General features: G+C 40.0%; 1 long non-coding RNA gene across 1 annotated transcript; it reads right to left on the bottom strand.

Annotated features, from left to right (window-relative positions):
• Positions 1–7,094: 7,094 nt before the first annotated feature.
• Positions 7,095–20,150, bottom strand: LOC106997091 (uncharacterized). The gene is made up of 4 exons (XR_001443204.3): positions 19,928–20,150; positions 13,577–13,640; positions 10,948–11,005; positions 7,095–9,034 (listed from the first exon to the last, which is right to left on the bottom strand). It is a non-coding gene; the product is annotated as an uncharacterized LOC106997091 (long non-coding RNA).
• Positions 20,151–20,997: the final 847 nt, after the last annotated feature.

Genomic DNA, 20,997 nt, shown 5'->3' with positions numbered 1-20,997 from the left:
GCTCTGCCTATGGAGTAGCCATTGTTTTATTCCTCTACTTTCTTAATAAACTTGCTTTCACTTTATTGTATGGACTTGGCCTGAATTCTTTCTTGTATGAGATTCAAGAACCCTCTCTTGGGGTCTGGATAGGGACCCCTTTCTGGTAACAGTATGAGGATACAATGAATTGATGTAAAGCAATTTTACCCCGCACCTGGCACACCATAACTGTTCAGCACATTGTAGCTAGTGTTTTTATTAGCTCAAACTCTTTAATTTTTGTAGAAACGGGAATCTCACTTTGTTACCCAGACTGGTCTCAAACTACTGGTCAAACTGATAACACACCCAATCCATGAGGATCCAAGGGACCTGTGTGCGAGAACTGGATAAAGATTTTCTCTCTAGACCAGTGATGTCCAATAGAAATATAATGTAAACCATAGATGTATTTCTTTAATTTTCTAAAACCACATTAAAAGTGTAAAAACAATCGCATGAATTGAATTAGTGGAATTATAGGTGTTAACCGTGTTGATTTGTTGCAAGCGTGAGATAGTGACAGGGTTGAGGTGCTTATACTTAGATTGAGTGCTAAAAATGTTGGTAATGAGGAATCCAGCAAAGATACTGCCAATTGTTAGGCATTTAATTGATTTTAGTAATATGTTTTCTTTAAACAACTATATCCAAAATATCACTTCAACATGTGACACTAGCCACATTTAAAGAGCTTCAATTTCCCCTGTGCTAGACAGCACAGCTGTAGATACTTCTTCCCTAAGATCTCTGTGATATGGCCAAGAGACAGGGAGATACTGGGTAGAAGAGAATGGTTCCCCAGCAAAGGCCCCACCCTTAAGCCTGGAGACTCTCAGCCCTAAGTAGGAACAGGCATTTCTGTTTTCGTGCCCCAAAAGTTACCTTTTGGCCTACCAGGCTACCCAGGCCCGTACCCACAGAAACCCCAAACCCTAGGCTCCAGAAGCAGACCAGCCAACAAGGAGATGGGGGAACACGCAGATGAATGGCGTGGCAGACAAAAAGAAGAGGAGGGACATCTGAATGCCAAGAGTTCAGCTAGGAGTGGTCAGAGAGGAGTTCGGCTGCTGAACGGCCAAACTCCAGGGGACGATCATCCTCCCACTCCATCCCCCTTCCACCTCCCCATCCATCCTACTGAGAGCCAACTCCACCACCAATAACACCCTACATTCATCCTTCAAGCCCGTGTGTTACTGGATTCTTTTGGAATGCTGGGCAAGAGCTTGGGATTTAGAAAGCTGCCACCCTGGCCCTTTGCCCTTGCAAAAAGGCAGAGGGTCCATTGAGCTGGTTAACACTTAAGCTGTTCATGGACAGCAAGGCTGAAAGAGCATCGTAACAATGGGAGCACAGGCACCCACCCCTAGACACTACCACAGGGCCAGAGCCCAAAGCACTTCCCCTGGCTCCTGCACTTGCCCATCTGCATGCTCCCACTCCTGTCAGGGGTTTGAGCAGTGGCAGTGACCAAATAGGTGAGCCACAACCCTGCTGCACATCCTGCAGGGGGATCAGAGAACTCTCCCATTTCATATGAATGCCCAGCTCCTTTCCACCATTTGGATCTCAACTCAAATGTCACCACCACCTTTGACCATTTATCTAAAGTAGGTTCCTCTTCTCCAGGAGCTGTGGCTCCTGCCTGTAGTCCCAGCTACTAGAGGCTTTGAGACCAGTCTGGGGATATAGTGAGACCCCTATCTCTAAAACAGAAAGAAGAAAAAAAGTAGCTGCAGTTGCCCCTGCCCCCTTCATGCCCACATACACATACATTCACCTAGCTTCACCACGTTTTACTTTCAACACACCATATATCACCATGTGAAATTCCCTTGTTTATTGTTTCCCTCTCCTCATTAGAACCTACGTTCTCAGGCTGCAGAGTTAGATCCTCAGCACTCAGCACAGAATGTGGCACATTATAGGCACTTACTTAATATTTGCATGAATTAATGAATGAGCAAATGAATAAATTATTAGATGTGGGAGTCCTTGTTGGAGGAAACAAGTTTGATATAATATTGTCCTAGTTTCTAAAAATGAAACCTCCAAACAATGGAAAAAGCAGCTTCATTTTCTATTTATGTCAATACTGCCCCAGTAACAGTTAAAATCAATGCGTCAGGAAGTACGCTTTACTTTCTGTTTGTGCTTCTGAGTCAGGAAAATAAGTAGTTTTGCCTTCCAATAGATGAACAAAATTAGAAGAATTGATATTTGCATGTTTTCTGGGATATGAAATTCTCAAGTCCTTATTTAAAAAAGGTAATTTGAAAAAGTTGGGACAGGTTTTTCTCAACCCTTAAAATGAAACTTTCGGTTGACACTAGAGCTTTATTGCTGGCAATGACAAGGCATTTGTTTACTAAAAGTAACACTGTTTCATATTTATCTTACCAAAAATAGATGCTACCTACTCTATAGACAGAACTACTCAATTTTGACCAAGAAGATATCTCAGTATCATGGGAATAATATTAAATTTGAACAATACAAAGGTTGCAGAATACTCACGGTGATATGAAAAGAGTCTTCTATACATTTGATGATTAATCAGGCAATAACAAATGACTCAACTGCTACCTTTATGTCTAGGTTTATAAGCTTGACTCTCCCAGCTGTGGTAACATAAGTGTCAGATGTTCTTCAACAGTCATTTATTTACTTTGTAGATTGTCTGAATTATATGCCAACTCAAACATTTAAGATTTTTAAAAATTACCAATAGTTTTAAAAATAAAATTTAATACATAAAAATATTAAACTGAGCCCAAATGGTGAAGAGCCAGCTTATATATGTGTTGACTCTTACTAAAAAGAAAGGGGATAGATGGCCTGGCGTAAGGTATCTATATATTCTGTGTTGAGGTCATTGAACAATTACATTCTTGATAAGTAAACATTTGGGCTATGGGTCAATAACAACAGTTAAAACCTGTTTCTGGGTAAGCAACACAATTAAGGCAATAAGTGTGTTTGGGATACCGGTTCAAATGAATTTGTTTGATGTTATAAAATGGTTACTAAAATACTGGTTGCCAAGCCTGGGTTCGCAGTACAATTACCTAGGGAGCTTTACAAGACAGCTGATTGCCAGTTTCTATCCTCAGAGATTCTAATTCAGGCAGCCTGTTGGGGCTTTGAAGTAAGAAAAGCTCTCTTGGTGACTCCAGTGATCAGCCAGTTCAGGGAACCCTTGCAGCAGAATTGTCCAAGTGTTACTAGAAGTAGATTCACCAGGATGCCAAAGAGGCTCACTTTTCAGGGCCTCTCATTTGCATGGGTCTTTTCTAAAGCACCGTATCTAATTTTATATTTGTAATTTTTTTTTTTTTTTTAATGAGACGGAGTCTTGCTCTATCACCCAGGCTGGAGTGCCGTGGCACGATCTCCACTAATTGCAAGCTCTGCCTCCTGGGTTCAAGCCATTCTCCTGGCTCAGCCTCCCCAGGAGCTGGGACTACAGGCGCCCGTCAATACGCCCGTAGTAGAGACAGGATTTCGCCATGTTAGCCAGGATGGTCTCGATCTCCTGACCTCATGATCTGCCTGCCTCAGCCTCCCAAAGTGCTAGGATTACAGGCTCGAGCCACCGCGCCCCTCCTTGTATTCCTTTTCTTAAAGAGGGCCCCCTAATTGTAAAGAGCTCAGTCCCCACAAAACCTCAATCTGCTCCTGGCCATAAACTATACTGTAGTCAGAAAACTGTAACTCCCAGGCAAATCTGGCCCTCTGCCAGCTTTTGTACAGCCCACACGCTAAGAATAATTTTTACATTTTTAAACGGTAAAAAAAAAAAGAGTAATACTTTATGACACATGAAGATTACTTGACATTCAAATTTCAGCATTCATAAATAAAGTTATATTGGCTCACAGCCATGCTCACTCATTTATGTATTGTCTATAGTTGCTTTAGTGCTACAATGGCAGAACTGAGTAGTTGCAACAGAGACTGGATGGCCTGAAAAGCTTAAAATATTTACTATTTAGGTCTTAACAGAAAAAGTTTGTAGACCCTTGACCCATGCCATGAAATAATAACATCATAGACATGACAGAAAATTGATTTGAAGGGGTTGATTTATTTAATGTGAAAAGCATAATAGAGGAACTGTTTAAGATAAACAACTTACAAATACTCCCAATTGTAGAAGTGAAAGATTGATTCTATGAAAATCTACAAGTGATTGATTAAATTTAGACATGAATATCAAAGACTTTATAGAGTCATAGCATCTTATCAAAGATCATTTAGCCAAAGTTATGCTTAGTCTGTAGGTTAGAAGCAATGAAGTGAGACAGATTGGTTTGTGGGATGACTCAGGATAGGATGATAATCAGTAAAAACCTTCCCAGGTAGAAATTACAAGGAAAAGAATAGAGGATAGTTGCAAAAGATTTATGGAATTAGATTAACCACTTAGCATAAAATATTACTGCTCTGGGTTGTGAAAAAGTATAGTAAAATATTGCTAAAGTTATATTTCAAAGTGTAGCTCCCAGAGATGGAACCAGTTAAAGCAATTCTACAAACAAAGCTAAAAAAATGTTAACAATAATGATTGGGTGTATTAGGCAAGAACTGTGACAGATCATCGAATTCTGGCAGCAAAGCACATTAAAAATATTGATTTAGCTGTCTCTCTTGACAGAAGTATGACGGAAACTTAGGCAGAGCCGTGAGGGTCACTCTGAAGGTCTGGGACCTCAGAGAGGCATCAAGGAGGAAAGTCCATCGAAAGACAGTCAGTGTAGCACTGGGGTTGGTGGGAATGCTAACTGGTCATGTTCTGTAGCAGATTTCTCAATCAGGCAAATAGTAGAGGAACATTATTTCCAAAAGACAAATTGACTAGGAAGTTGGCCAGTGAACATATTATTAGGATTGGGAGGTCAATGATGAAAGCAGAAGCTCTTAGTTCATTTCGCAGCTCTCATGATAGGATTGTACAAAAGAGAAGAAACGATCTTCCTTAACTGACTCAGGGCCAGGTACTTCGAAGATCCAAGTAGTCTGCTACTCCGGCTTCTGCTGGAATCTTGGCTGTTTGGAGGCAATTTGTTCTGTGTCTTTTGGAGAAATCCCCTGTGTTCCAAAGAACATCTGGGAATAATATCTCAACTGTAGTTCAACTTTTCCATTTTCACAAGAGAAGGGACTTGAGAGCTGGATGGTAATAGAGAGTCGTTGAGTCCATCTGAAGGATGGGTGATTTACCAGGCAAACGTAAGGGAAAGAGGAAGGAAAGCATCATTTTGAAGCATCTACTATGAACTAGGCACTCTGAATATGTTACTTCATTATTTCACATCTCCTCAGTGTAATTATTATTGATTCCACTTAAGATCTGGGGAAGCAGGGAGCATAAGCTTCACGCTCACACTCATCCAGCCTCTGACTGAACTGCTGAACTACTGAATTCATAAACGTGAATGCTGAAATGTGAATGCACGTCTGTCTGGCTGCCTGGCCCCAAGTTCTTACTCCTTTCAACTTACCTGGCTGCTCCAGGCAGGCTCTCCAAGCAGATAAAGCAGCAAGTAGAAAAACATGGCATCATAAATATGTTTTCTACTTTTAAGGACCACAAAGACATTTCTTAAATTTATTGGAGTTATAAAAACAAAACTAAATGAATACCCTTCATTAATGAATAATACTATCTCTAAGGTGGACGGTCACATTACCTATCGCAGTCTTCCTTAAAGTGTCAAATTTGGAATCTAGTAAATGTCCTGTATTAGGTCCCTTTGAGACTTTACACAATTTACCCCAAACTCACTGTAAAAAAATGGTCTCTTTATATGTAAAGTTAAAGTTTTGCCAACTACAGATTGCTCAGGACAGGCAAGCAGCTCTCCTGGCCCCTAGTTTCAGCGATGACTAGTTTCTTTTTCACCACAGTCCAATTAGAAATGAGGTTATAGTTGTAAGTCTTCCTTCCCTGAGTTTTTTTTTTTTTTTTTAATGCAGGCCGTTATAGTAACGAGTCACATGGTCACATGGTCTTCCCTTAGGTGATGGTCAGTGGTTAAAAACAGCCAGTAGATCTTCAGAGGAATTATTACAAGTTAAAAAAAAAAAATCATTTAAAGAACATATGCCACCATTTTGAAGTTCCCTAGTAAATTATTTGATCAATTTACCTTCTATTTCCTCCAAAACTGTGTTCTCACAGTTTTCAGAGCTTAAAATAGTCACTTTTTTATCCCTTAATCACAAACCACTCAGAAGAGGCTATAAGAAGAAAATACCATCAAGCAATGCTGCCTTAAGGAATTCTGTTTACTCTAAATTTAGTAGATTTCTTTTGTAAACCTAGGCCTAATCTCAGATTAAACAAAACAAATGGTAGCTAAATAGATGGCCTCTTCAACTCTGTTTGCTCTACCACAGACAAACAAGTCAAGGTCTTCCTAATTTGCAGTTCAGAAAGCTCTCTTCCCAATCTAGAAGAGGGAAAAAGAAGACCAAGCACCAATCTAAACAGACATTCCGTAATTATAGGATTTTAGGTTTGGAGTCACTTCACTTAATCTTTGCATGACCCAGAATTCAACTCAGAAGATTAAAAGAACAGCATTTTCAGTTCTATTCATGAAAATTAAGGACTTGGCTGGAGTTAATAAAGCCGAGAAAAAAGTATAAGCTGTTAGTCAAAGCAACGTAATCCTTACTGCAATGCAAAGTGGAAAAAAATGTAGTTGTATGTTATTTCCATTAAAATAAGTAATACATTTGTTTACATATTTGGAAAAGAGGACATAATATTCCGAAGGTGAATTATTCTGTGTGGGAGAACCATATTAAGATTCCACTGTTGGAGCAACTCCAGAAGCTTATCAGATCTAAATAAAAGATTGATGATGATTCTGAGTTTAAAATTTAATGTCTAAGCTACCTGCTAAATTTTACATTACAAGAACGTTGACTGTACTGTAAATCAATAAAATCAATTATGCTCTCTTATGGAATGGATGTTATAAGATAAAAATTATTTACATATTACTGTGCCTTTTCAGGGTGTGTTGTTTACTTCTTTCACTCACTATCAAGTGTCAAAATTTTCATTTTGAAGGATTTAATGGATAATATTTAATACACAGTACATTAAAAATGCTATTCTGCTAGAATACCTTTTTTCTATAAATTACACAAAGACATGATCATTTCTACCTATAAACATGGATTTACAAAAACAAAATCTAACAATCTGATATACCCAGATTCAAGGAAATAATTTCCAAGTTGTAATTATATTGAAACTGATCCTTTTTCTGTTAAAAGGAACTTCAAGGCAGCTATTATGTGCTATGAATAAATGATCATACAATAATCATAGTTATGAGATCTGTAAGTAAATGGTTAGCATCTGTTTATCCAACACCCTTAGTTACTGTGTAAGTCTTTCCCCAAAGCCAGGCTACCAATTCACAGGGGCTTTATCTTTGTCTAAGCCCATCTCTCAAGTGAATTAAAGGCTTGTGAGAGAAGGCAAATGACCTTTTATGGGTTTGGAGTATACTGTGAGGTTAAGACTGTGAAATGCCACTCCAAGGCAAGAGTTGGCAATGTGTGTTTTCCCCTGCACTCGTCACCAGTGTTCCCACTAATCTCATTCCCCAGCCTCCAGCAGGGGAAAAGCCCATCTTACGAAATAATGCAAATGTAAATATTGTACACCTATGTATCTAAATTATGTTTTCATAAAATTATGAGATAAAGATTTTTGATCATTTAAGCAGTTCAGACACTTGGTTACATTCATAATCAAGAAACGAAAGATATCTCCGGGAAAAAAGTGTCCAACGTTGTAATAAGTAATTATTTAAAACATATTGCAAAACAGATTGTGATAAGAACTTATAATTTGTTTTTTAACTCAGAATTAGAATTTGATAAAGACAAATTTCCAGGTCCATGAAATAACTTAATACTTTGCTTTCTTTCTTTCTTTCTTTCTTTTGGGGAGATGGAGTTTTGCTCTCTTTGCCCAGGCTGGAGTGCAACGGCACAGTCTCGGCTCACTGCAACCTCTGCCTCTGGGGTTCAAGCGATTCTCCTGCCTAGGCCTCTCAAGTAGCTGGAATTACAGACGCCCAGCACCATGCTGGGCTAGTTTTGTATTTTTAGTAGAGATGGGGTTTCACCATATTGGACAGGCTGGTCTTGGTGATCTTGACCTCAGGTGATCCGCTGGCCTCGGCCTACCAAAGTGCTGGGATTACAGGCATGAGCCACCGCACCCGGCCAATACTTTGTTTTCTTAATATGAATGGGGATATACTTGAATCATTCAGGAAAGCCCCCTGTATCTTATTCCTAAGTCTATTGGATTAATGTCATATGTACATCAGGTTAGCTAGAAAAAAGGACATTTTAAAGGGCATTAATCATTTATGTTCAAAGGTAAGATATTAAGAGCAATATAAATTATAACTAATATCTGAAATCAAGAATTTACTCAGAAAATCTTTTCTAGTTTTTCATCAGCTAACAATTATGATTACTTTGTTCAAAATTTTTTCTAGTTTCAAATTTAAGCTCCCCCCACTGTCCCCGGGTCACTTACACCATTCTCTTCTTTATAAAATCTTATATTTGGAAAAACACAAAGTATATGCAATAGTCATTTAAAATTTTGTAGGATTTAAACAATTACAAAAGATACAAGCACTTGCAGGTCAAACATTGCATAGGTGACAAAGATATATATATTTTTTTTTGAGATGGAGTTTCGCTCTTGTTGCCCAGGCTGGAGTGCAAGGGTGCGATCTCAGCTCACTGCGACCTCTGCCTCCCAGGTTCAAGTGATTCTCATGTCTCAGCCTCCCGAGTAGCTGGGATTATGAGCGCCTGCCACTGCATCCAGCTAATTTTTGTATGTTTTAGTAGAGACGGGGTTTCTCCATTCTGGTCAGGCTGGTCTTGAACTCCCGACCTCAGGTGATCCGCCCGCCTCCACCTTCAAAATGCTGGGATTACAGGTGTGAGCCACTGCACCCTGCCAGAAAAAGAGATTAATGTCTCCTTCATCCCTTCCAACTCATCCTCCACAGAAACCTGATGTTAACATTTCAGTATACATCCTCCATCCCAAACAAATATTTATACATGTATTTATCCAAGCATAATGTATAACTGTAAAAGTTCTTTTTTATAAAGTCAGAATAAAAATCAGAATAAAAATATAAATTCACATTATTCTATGTATTAATCAGAACTATTTTGGTTGTAAGTAATGGAAACAGAAAATAGTTTAAGTAGAAAAAGTATTTAAGTATTATTGGTTTGTGTAACTGAGAAGGCTTCAAGAATAGCTGGATCTAGGAAATTAAATCAGCAGTTAGCCTTGGTTTGTCTTAGCTCTGTTTTTCTCTATGTTGGTTCATTCTTGGGCAAAACTTTTCTTGTAGTGGCAGGATGGGTGTTTTCAATATTGGACATATCATATACAAAATGCAAAATACTATGTTTAACAATTTTAGAGAAATATCGAACAACCTTGAAAATATAGGCAGGAAATGAGAAATTATCTTAAAATGTCAAAGAGATTTAAAGAACCAATTAAATGAAGAATTAAATAAGAATGATGAAATTTAAAAAACAATAGAAGATTACCATTTCTGATTTCTGACAATATGGCAACCAAGATATTTTGGACCATTCTCCCACTGAAAATAACAAAAGATGCAGCTAAATCAGAAAAAACAACAACGGCTGGGCGCAGTGGCTCATGCCTGTAATCCCAACACTTTGGGAGGCTGAAGCAGGCGGATCACCTGAGGTCAGGAGTTCGAGACCAGCCTGGCCAATATGATGAAACCCTGTCTCTACTAAAAATACAAAAATTAGTCTGGCATGGTTGTGGGCACCTGTAATCCCAGCTACTCGGGAGGCTGAGTCAGGAGAATCATTTGAACCCTGGAGGCGGAGGCTGCAGTGAGCTGAGATTGTGACATTGCACTCCAGCCTGGGTGACAGAGTGAGACTCTGTCTCAAAAAAAAAGAAAACAACAATATCAAAAATAAAAACAAAACTAGAGGCATCAAACAAGATAGTAACAAATAACCAAGCCAAAATATGAGAGCAAGTAGAAACACAGAAATAAGCATAGTGATAAAGCCAGTATTATTTATTCAAGAGAATTTCTAAATGTACTCTTACCTTGTGTGGTGATTCTGCCTCATATCCTCCTGTCTTGATGACCTTACGAACAAAGCCGCAACCCCAAATGATTGTCCCTGTGCCCTGGGGATACTCAGCAAGTAAACTAGTCTGGATAAGGGCTAATTGGGAGCATACTTTCCTGAGCATCTCAGAATCAGATATGTTCCTTGACAGTCTAGACCACAGACAGCTGGACTCGTACAAGTGTGGGTTTGTGAAGCCTTAGGTGACAATATTGAAGTAGGATTGGGTGGGGTATGGAGAGCACACAACAGTTAGAAAGGGTAAGGCAATCTGTCATTCTTCCTACCTGCCTTTTCCACAACAAAGAGGGAGATGGAGCCGGCATGATGCTCACCCTCAGCTCTCGGAGAAGCCAGGCTACTAAGCTCAGGTCTGCCCTGCAGTCCTCTCTGTTACTGAAGCCACCACATGCCTATTTCCTGCTACCATCTCCTTGCCAGTGGATGCACTGAGCTCAGTTCAACTGTGCACCCACCTTGCCGCAACAATCTTTAATCATTCAGTGCACTGAAAACGCTTACTGCCCATACTCTTACATCAGTTAGGGCAGTTGTCCCAACCTTTTTGGCACCAGGGACTGGTTTCATGGAAGACAATTTTTCCATGGACAGGATAAGGGTGGGGGATGGTTTTGGGATGATTCAAGCACATCATATTTATTATGCACTTTATTCCTATTATTATTACATTGTAATATACAATGAAATAATTATACAACTCACCATAATGTAGAATCAGTGGGAGCCCTGAGCTTGTTCTCCTGCAACGAGACGGTCCCATCTGTGGGTGATGGGAGACAGTGACAGATCATCAGGCATTGATTCTCATGAGGAGCACACAACCTAGATCCTTCACATGCACAGTTCACAATAGGGTTCCCACTCCTATGAGAATGTAATGCCACTGCTGATCTGAAGGAAGCAGAGCTCAGGCGGTGATGCAAGTGATGGGAAGTGACTATAAATACAGATGAAGCCTCCCCTGCTTGCCAGCCCACTGTTCACCTCCTGCTGTGTGGCCTGGGAGTTGAAGACCCTGAGTTAGGGAGCTTCTGTCTTCAAGTGACAGAAAGTTCAGCTCAAATGGACTTAGACAATAAAAGGGGACATTGTGGCTAGTAGTTCTTCTGGGGGTTCTCAGTTTACACACTAAAAGTTGATTCTGACTGATTTAGGAAATGACAAATTTGTTGAAAGGCTATTAGGTAGCCCAAAGGCTAGATAGGAAGAACCACTTCCAAAATTAGGTCCTAGTACCAGTCCGGTAAAGGCAGTGCTGCTGGTGGTCTTACATTCTGTCTTTGGAGGCAGGATACCAACTGCTACTCCTGAAACTGTTGCCATAAGCGCTACTGCTGCCACTACAGCTGCGCCCACCAGTGAATTCTCCACTGTCTTGGTGACTTCATTTCTCCAGCTTGGGATTCACAGGTTGGTCTGATGGTCACATAGAGAAGAGATGCCTGCGCTTTAGCTGTGAAGCTGCCTGGGGCTGTGACTATATGGTCCTGGCTGTTTCTACATTGGAAGGCATCTCTGCCCCTCAGTGGTATGCATGTGGTGAGATATCCCCAAACCCAGAAAGGTGTTCAGATAAGGTCCTTGCTCATGTGGCATTTACAGTCTTACAGTGAGGGAGACAGACAATAAGCAAGTAAACCAATAAAGAAAGATGATAATTCCAGGTAGTGATTAGCATTATGAAGACTATAAGGACCTCCACACATTCCAACCCTGATGTTGCCCCAGAAGCAAGAGAGGGGTGTACCGATCTGCAAGTCGATGTAAATCTAGGTAAAAACCATAAGAAACCCCTGGGCAGAGAGAAAGGGTGGCTGTGACCTGCTGTGGGTAACCCATAGGCTGAGCAGAGAAAGTCACTGTTAGGACATGGTGCAGGCAGAGTTGCAGGCTGTTTCCTCTCTCCAACCGCTGTTCTTGGCAGATAATCGCCTGGCCTGGCACCACCTTGAGACAAAATATCTGCTACGCGGAGGTGATAGGATAATATCAGGGCAGTGCCACAGCCTGGCCAGGGTGAGGAACAGATAACAATGGCAGCATCTGGCCTCTGAGCAATTCTACCCCCTGTCAGAAGGAGGTTACTTACAGAGGAGTTGTTTACGGAATTTGGGAGCTGACTGTATCGAGAGCAGGGATGAATGCACACTGCAGGATACCAAGGATCAGTTAGAAGCAATGAACCAAGTGTGCATACATATATAACAGATACAGATGGGTCTTTAGAACACACTGGTGAATACAAAACATAATACCTACAACAAGGTCAATTGCACAATACTATTTGTGAAACATATAATATGCCAAATAATAACTTACATTTGACAATATTACATTTTTAGACAAGGATATACATGTAATGCCTTATAGTGAATGAATATATGAAAGGAGAGGTAATGGAAATGGAAACCAGGGATTAATGGGGAAAATATCCATGAAAGAAATGTAATAATAGCATACCATGAACTGAAGTATGTGATTGACTTGATACTTTTCACATGGGGCATAAAAATTAAAGAAAGAATGGAGGAGTAGGAGGGAATTTATTAGTTGGCATCTCAGCTGCAGGTGGAGTGATCAACATTAAATAGGGTGGTCAGAGAAGGCTTCTATAAAGAGGTGACATCTAGGCTAAAATCTGAGCAATGTGGCCAGTCATGTGATGGTCTGGGGCTGCGCACTCCAGGCAGAAGGAATAGCATATGCTAAGACCCTGTAACAGAAACATGACATCGTTGAGGAACAAGGAAAAAGACAGGTGCGTTTGGAGCACAGCGAGTACATCAAAATTGAGGTTTAATTTTAAAAGATGATCTGGCAAAGTCTTTCTTCGTTGATAAGTCTATACATACAGTTTGGAGTAATCAGTTTCACAGAATTGGTAATTGCTAGGGAGAAGTGAAGTCCTCTCTGGTTTTATGAAGACCCGGCTTGACAGGGAAGTGAGGCGTGAGCACCAGGCAATCAGACAGTGGCAGAACCAAATTTGCACTTACAAGTGCAGAAGGAGCCAATTCTCACCACTGCGAAGACAGAAATTTTAGCAGGTGCAGCCTGCCATGCTGAGACCCCCATGCTGAAGGCTGGACAGCCCGTGTAAAGGACTGACTCAGCAGGGCTTTTGACACTAGCTGTCTCCACTGCGATCCTGCTTACAGTTTGTGCCCTCAACATTTCCCGGGCAACAGCTCCTAACTAGGACCACTTTCCACATCTTTGCCCTCTGGTGCTTGGGCTCTGGTCTCCTTCTGTCCTCTTTCCATATCTTGCCAGAAACTTGACATTTTTTGGTTTTCTTCAAAAGAGCACTTTGTGTATCAAAAATACAAACCTTAGATTTTCACTCTGTCCTGGGGTGTCGACCTCTTGTCTCCCTGTCAAGTGCTGAACTGCTCCTTTTGCAAAAGAAAACAAACGAAGAACAATAATAAGCTGTTTTTCATGAACAGAAAATCCTTGAGGACAGGGACCTACTCTACCTTGACTTCCATCTAACCTTGTGCCTAGAAAAATTGTTGGGCCCAAGGTAGGTGCTCCATAAAATGGATTGAATGAGTTCTCTCTCTCACACACAAACACACACACACACACCCCACATTCTTAAAATGGTGAAAAAATCACATCCTGCTTTCTATTGCAAAAGTTCCAACTAGAATTCATCTTTCCCAAGATAACTAGCATTAATATAGCTTTGCTCAACACCAATTATTGCTCACAAAGAATTAGTTTTCCTCACTGGAACTATTATGGGTCATAATAATAATGTTTATTGAGCACTGTGGGCCACATACTAAATTATCTCGCTTAAAACCTATAATAACCCTATGACTTATGTACTATCCCATCTTTATCTAAAAGAGGAGAAAAACTGAAGCTTAAAGAGACTTGGTAACTTCTACGTGATGGCTACAGCTGGGCTTTTCATCCCAGGTCAACCTGACTCCAGAACTCTTAGCCGACCTTCTGAAACTCAAGCCAATTTTATATAATGAAATATATTAAAGTTACATCTGAAGCAACTACTACTCTTCTGAATATTACTTTTTCTTTTGTAGACTAATCATTGGCATCCATATATTTAAGCATTTCTTAAGGAGCTCAATTTTTTCATAATATTGTACATTTAAAATATAATGTGTACAAGACAGCTTGAAAATAAGCAGCAGAGAAAGAATAGAAGTGAAATCTATTCTTTGCACTGAGCCTGTGTTTGCTTTAATTCTAGTTTCTGGTTTTGAAAATACTTTTTTGTCTATTTTTTCTTCTTTTTCTTGGTACTGATAGTTTAATTACTTATTTTGTGATCATAAAACAATGAGCATTGTGACAATTTTACTGCAGTAAACACTCTTTGTCTGAGTCTAGTTTTCCTAGAAATTATAGGCTGAGGCAAAATTTACATTCTAAAGCTTCACTAGAGGGGTGCAAACCCAAGGGAGCAGGAGTGAACGGGGGCAGGCCAATAATACAGGAAGGCAGGAAAGCAAAGAGAAGATTATTGGGCTGGCCTTGCTTCACTAGAAAGCACTATTGGTTGTTCTGTCACCTGGAAGTTTCCAGAGAGGCCCACATGGAAACATTTCTCAGAAGAATCCTTTGGAAGAGAAGAAGAGGAAGAATTTGTCTATGGGTTATTGCCTATCATCTGCCTCTTAGTACTTCAAATTTGCTTCACTGGGGCTCAGCACGGTGGCTGACGCCTGTAATCCCAGCACTTTGGGAGGCCAAGGTGGGCGGATCACTTGACGCCAGGAGTTCGAGACCAGCCTGGCCAACATGGCAAAACCCCATCTCTACTAAAAACACAAAAATTAGCTGGGCATGATGGTGGCGCCTGTAACCCCAGCTGCTTGGGATGCCGAGGCACAAGAATCTGAACCTGGGAGACAGAGGTTGCAGTGAGCGGAGATCCTGCCTCCGCACTCCAGACTGGGTGACAGAGTGAGATTCTGTTGCAAAAAAAAAAAAAGCAAAAAAAAAAAAATTTGTTTTGTTTCACTGGGCATCAGCTTCTAGCATTGTTACCTCGCCCCTTATATGAGTCTCAGAACACAAGTCAGCAAGCAGGCACAAGCCAGGGACACTTCCTTTCTGCCTGCAGCCTGGGGTCTCCAGGCCCTATCAAGGCAGTGCGCCCCCAGTGGTCCTGTTGTGTCTTGCACCTGGTGACAAGGAGGGCCCAGGGTAGGAGGGAGGAGGCCGGTGGTGTGAGGCGTGAGGCAGTGTGATCCTGAGCTGTGCCATGGAACACCTGGGACACCTGGAGCAGCGGGCAGTAGGCCCAGCTGGCTAAGCAGGAGGAACACTGCAACAACATGGTTTCTGCAGTGAGAGAGTTCCAAGAGCTTCTCCACAATAATGACCAAAACCACCTCTCTGCACTCAAAAGAAGGTGATCTTTTTGGAGGGTCATTAGTAGCATTGAGCAGAAAACCATAGCTGAGGATCAATAACCTCAAACTGTCAGAACATTTTCATAACATGTCTCCTGGTGCACATGCAGGAGATTTTTCTTCAGTGCATATCTGTACGTACAGTCTCTGTAAGTGAACACTTTTAAATAATAGCTTTAAATGGTTGCTTGTCACTAAGTTTGGTTCTTTTCTTATAAATACGTCCAAAACTCATCTATCGATCCATAAATTCATCCTGGGGGAAAGTACCATTGAGTATCCCTATCACAATTGCCTCCTTGTTGAACTGGCAATAGACATCTCAGCAAACTCACAGGGAAACTAACAGTAAGAATTAAATGCTTTGAGGTATTTTAAACTTGGAGAGGCTATTTAAATCCATGTTACTTTTAAACCCAAAATTTCCCATTGTTTCCAGGAGAGGGCACAAATTCATCTTATGCTTATTCTTAGTGCTTTTCACCACCTTTCTTGACTTTACCCCATGTATACACATGCACACTCCCACACATAAACATGTGCACCCTAACTCTTATTTTATAAAATGTCTGGTTATCTATTAATCAGCTTATGCAGCCATTTCAGAACCTATGCAAAGCAACTTTGAACAGACTCTTCACCCTGCTGCAAGATCCGGAGTGTCAACTGGGGCTTCATGAGGTTCCCATGTAGAGCTGGTTCCACTACTACTAAATACATATGGCTTTAATTTACAGTCCAGTCCCTGTATCATTGTTTCCAATTGCCGATGGCATTGGTAGACCAACAGTGGTAATAGGAGTAATCTCAGGCAATAAGGAGACACATTTTCTATAGAGAATTTTAAAACAATAATTAAATGGACTAAAAGCTGATTTGCTTTTACTATATTCACACATTGGCGATTCTACACAATAGTCAAATTCTGTCCTCCTCCCCACTAAACCTTTGGTTGATCTGCAGTCTAAAAAATTTCTGTGGTTATCATTCAATTTCATAATAAATAAAATCAGCAATGTTACTGCTTATCTCTTAAGAAACACATTTTCTCCTTTAGTAATAACTCCTACGTGGGAGTTAACTCAGAGAAGACGACATAAATGGACTTATCTACACGCTCTTGTTTGAGAGTTAAGTTCCTGATGGTTCAGAATCATTCACATTTGTGCTTGCTTTGGGTACACTTCATGCTCCAACCAATGTGGGACTATCTGCTTCTGCATTTAAACACTAGATTTGGAATAAACATTGGCAGTACAGCGATTGTGATGGGACTTGGGCTACCTCAATTCTCTCTCATCCGATTTAGCACTCTCATGAAAACTCACTTGGAGTTTTTATATACAATTAAAATTTAAAATAATAAAGCAGTGTAAACCACTTCTTTTGGTAACTGCAAGTTTATTTCACATGTGCAGTATTTCACACTTTGAATAATATCTTTAAAAATTGAAGTTGATGTCTTTTTTATTGTTCTTTTTCTTATGTAATTACTATTGCACAATAATGTTATTCATTTTTATGGCAGTCTAGTATGTAGGTGTATGTATTTTCTCTTTTGTTTGAAAAACATTAATGTAATTAAAAATATTAGTCTACTACTTTCCCCTTTTTTGATACTATAAAATGTATTTTATTATTTTATTTTTCATTTTTATTGGAATGATTACATATGCAAAGTTCAATAAAATAAAAATCTCACCATGTTTCTTTTCAGTCCATTTTTCTTTTTATTCATTTCATTATTATTACCAAAAATAATGCTGTAAGGAGTAGTGGGGTGTTAAAAAAAAGATCTGCTGCATAACACCAGTCACACAAGGCATACTCTGCTTCCTTGCAGATCCTCTGGAGAGCTGCCCTGCCTGAGAACACTGCTCCCTGCTGCTCGGTGTGAATTCACCCTTGAGGCTTATAAACAGAGAATTAACCCTCACGCTTCCTTAAACTTATTCTTTTATTCAGAGAGATATATCTAACTACAGTGTCAACTTTGTCTTGGTTCACACAGATCCCCAGGAACAGAGTGAGCAATCAGCACATTTTTGTTGAGTGAAAGAAGGAATGTGATGTTACTTTGCACGTATTGGAGAGTGCATGCGCATGTGTTAATATGTCTGAGTATTGTGTGCAAGTGTGGGTGTTCACAGCACAAAATCGTTTTGTCAAGAGTGAACATCGTATGTTTTACTTTTCTTGCACCCACCCACCCCACATCCCCTACCACTTCCCAGCCGTGCCAGAGACACTACAGTTGCAGACTAACAAATTGACTTAGAAGGTCAGGACCCAAAATGCTATTCCAAAAATATTAAGAATGGCTAAGAAGTTAAAATCCAATCAAATAAAATTCCATTTTTTAATTCTTTTATAAGCACACTAGTTTTTTGTATGGGGGAGGAGAGGTTACTCATTAGTAAATAAAATTCTCAATTTATCACAAGATACTACAACTGATACTAATCTTTGCCAACTGTTAATAATTTCTTTCTCATTCTTGTAACTGATACCCAGGGATGCATCTAATATATATTATAATTCCAACACATTTTAATTACCATTATATTTAAAGTAAGAAAGGAGGGGGAAATGTAGCTTTTAAAGACTCTGCACAGCTCACCTAAGATGACCTTTCAAAGATAAGTGATATAAAACATTAAAGAACCTAAAACTTACATAGTCCAGCCTTGATGTGTAAATAAATGAGGCAGAGAGTATAGACTTGTCCAGAGTCTACAGTGTGAGGGTATAGCCAGGACCAGAAGCCTGCAATCCCTACTTCCACCCCAGTCTCTCATCCAACACAGTACAGCTTCCAATACAGAAGAAAATGACTCTGTTTTTGTTTGTTGTATCAAATTGTTTAAAGTATTTAAGATACGTGCTTCAGCAGATATCATCATATTGTCAGATAACAATATACAGAGTAATAAGAATTTGCAGGTAACTTTGAGAATCACCTGTTATAACACATACATTAACAAGAGAAAATGAATAAATATTTACTAAGTATCTACCACGTCCATGGCACGTGGCTCTTCCCCATAGAGACTACTGAATGAATAAATGATAGCATGAACCTACATAACACTCACCATAAGCCAGTCTGGTCTAAGTGCTTTACATTTATTAAGACATTTAATCTTCACAACTCTGTGAATATCTGTTATCACCATCCCCAGTTTGCAGATAAGGAAATTGAGGCACAGAGAACTTCACCAAAGATCAGGCAGCCAGCAAACAGAACTTTACTACTTTGGTCATCTGACTCCATGGGTCATGCAAACTATGGGTCATCTTAAGGAACAGAAACATAGGAAAAGGTTAATGGTAAGGCAGATTTAAATAACAGTTAATGATGACTATAATGGACAAAAGGCAATATCTAAGAGGCAAGTGAATAGTATAAGTCAGAGCTCTCTGTGAGTGCAAGCAACAGAAACTAAATATGAAATTGCTTAAATTATCTCAATATTTGCTGGCAATAGTAGAAGGCATTATAGAATGAATTTTGTCCCCCCAAAATTCATGTGTTGAAGTCCTAACTCCCAGTACCTCCAAATATAACCGTATTTGACATAGGACCTTTAAAGAGCTAATTAAGATAAATTGAGGCCATTCTGATGGATCCCAATCTAATCTAACTGGTGTCCCTATAAGAAAGTGAGATTAGGACAAACACAAGCAGAGGGAAGGCCATGTGAAGCTGCAGAGAGGAGGGCTATGTGCAAGCAAGAAGAGAGTTCCCAGAGTGCAACCAACCCCCATGACACCTGGATCTCAGATTTCTGGTCTCCAAAGTCACAAGAAATTAAATTCCCATTTTCAGCCACCCAATCTGTGATACTTTGTTAATGCAGCCCAAGCAGAGAAAAATAGAAGAATATTGGGCATTTCATAGAATTAAAGAGTTACAGGAAACAGTCGCAGCCAGGAATCTCAAGGACTAGAACAAGGACCTCAACAACTGCAGGATACACACACTATCCTCCCCACACTTCCAGCTTCAGAATTTAAAAATGCCAAGGATGGCCTCAACTGATCCAGTTGAGGTCGCATTCCCAACCCTAAGCCAATCACTTATTTCTCCTATTTCAGTGAGGCATCTCTACCATCCTTGGCTGGTCTGTGTCCCCAGATCCTCTTGTGGTTCGGTTTCCCAAGAGAGTAAACCTGGTTTCTGCCAGGACAGGAGAGAGGCTGCTAAGAGATGAGGAAGGAATCCAGAGGTCTGAGTACTTTCTCTAAAGACTTTCCATAAACCTCCCATTTTCGGCTCTACCTCTTACCTTTTCTTTCAGAAGAATCTGGTGCCTCCAATTCTGGGGACTTTCTGCTGTGCTTTACCATGAACTAACTTCCTTCTGAAGCTCCCCATCTGCTGATACTGCAGTTCCAGCCCCTGTCCATGTCCATCTCCAAAAATGAGATGACATGGACTTTTCACCTATTCTTTCTGTCTTGTGGACTTGGGCCTTTTTGGCTTCTTTGCTGTCATTTTAGTAGCATTTTGAAAGAGATCAAAGAAAAACACAGGTTTTTAAACTGCAATGTTTAACCAGAAGTCTATTTTGGGGACTTTCAAATAATCCCCTGTGAGGTGCCACAGTGGCTTCCTTCTGGCTTGGGAAGGTGGCAGTAGCACAAAGGACAGACAATAGCACAGAGAACAGACTAGGAAGAGAAGAGTAGGCAGGCTCTGGCCTCCACCCCTACATCAAGCAGAAAATCTCTGCTTTTTATGTTTTATATATTGGCCTTCTAAGATTTCATTTGAAGAAAGAGACTTTAACTAAAAATAGAAACTCTTAAAACCACTGTGCAATACCAGGCTGCCTCCTACATATTTTAAAGAGTTTAAATCATGGTGTACATACATGTATTGTGGTTTTCTTTTTCATTAAATTGTGTTATAAACATGTATCCATATTTCTGTGGCTTTTCCATCATCAGTTTTTTAACCTAGTGCCTGGCATGTGATAGGCCCTTAGTAAATAGTGACTGATTGAGTGAATGGATTATATTTAACAGCTGCTTCTAATTTATTTGCAATTATAGAGAATAACCTGTTTCATTCATTCATTTATTCACCAAACACATATTTATTCAATACCTATTATATGCCAGGCACTGATGGATGGTGCTGAGAATACAGGAATGAATAAGGCAGACCGTCCTTTCCACACAGAGTCAACAGTCTGAGGGGGAAATCTGACAGGTGAATTGACAATCACAATACGTAAGTGTAAAAGCTATGGGAAACAAAAAGCATCTACAGGACCACATCATAGGGGTCCCTAATGCACACCTGAAAGTTGGGGAAGGCTCCCTGGAGGAAAAGACTTAAGGTGAATCCTAA

The sequence above is a fragment of the Macaca mulatta genome, chromosome 2, assembly GCF_049350105.2.
Source record: "Macaca mulatta isolate MMU2019108-1 chromosome 2, T2T-MMU8v2.0, whole genome shotgun sequence".
Taxonomy (NCBI): domain Eukaryota; kingdom Metazoa; phylum Chordata; class Mammalia; order Primates; family Cercopithecidae; genus Macaca; species Macaca mulatta.
This window is presented reverse-complemented; position numbering and strand designations above follow the sequence as displayed.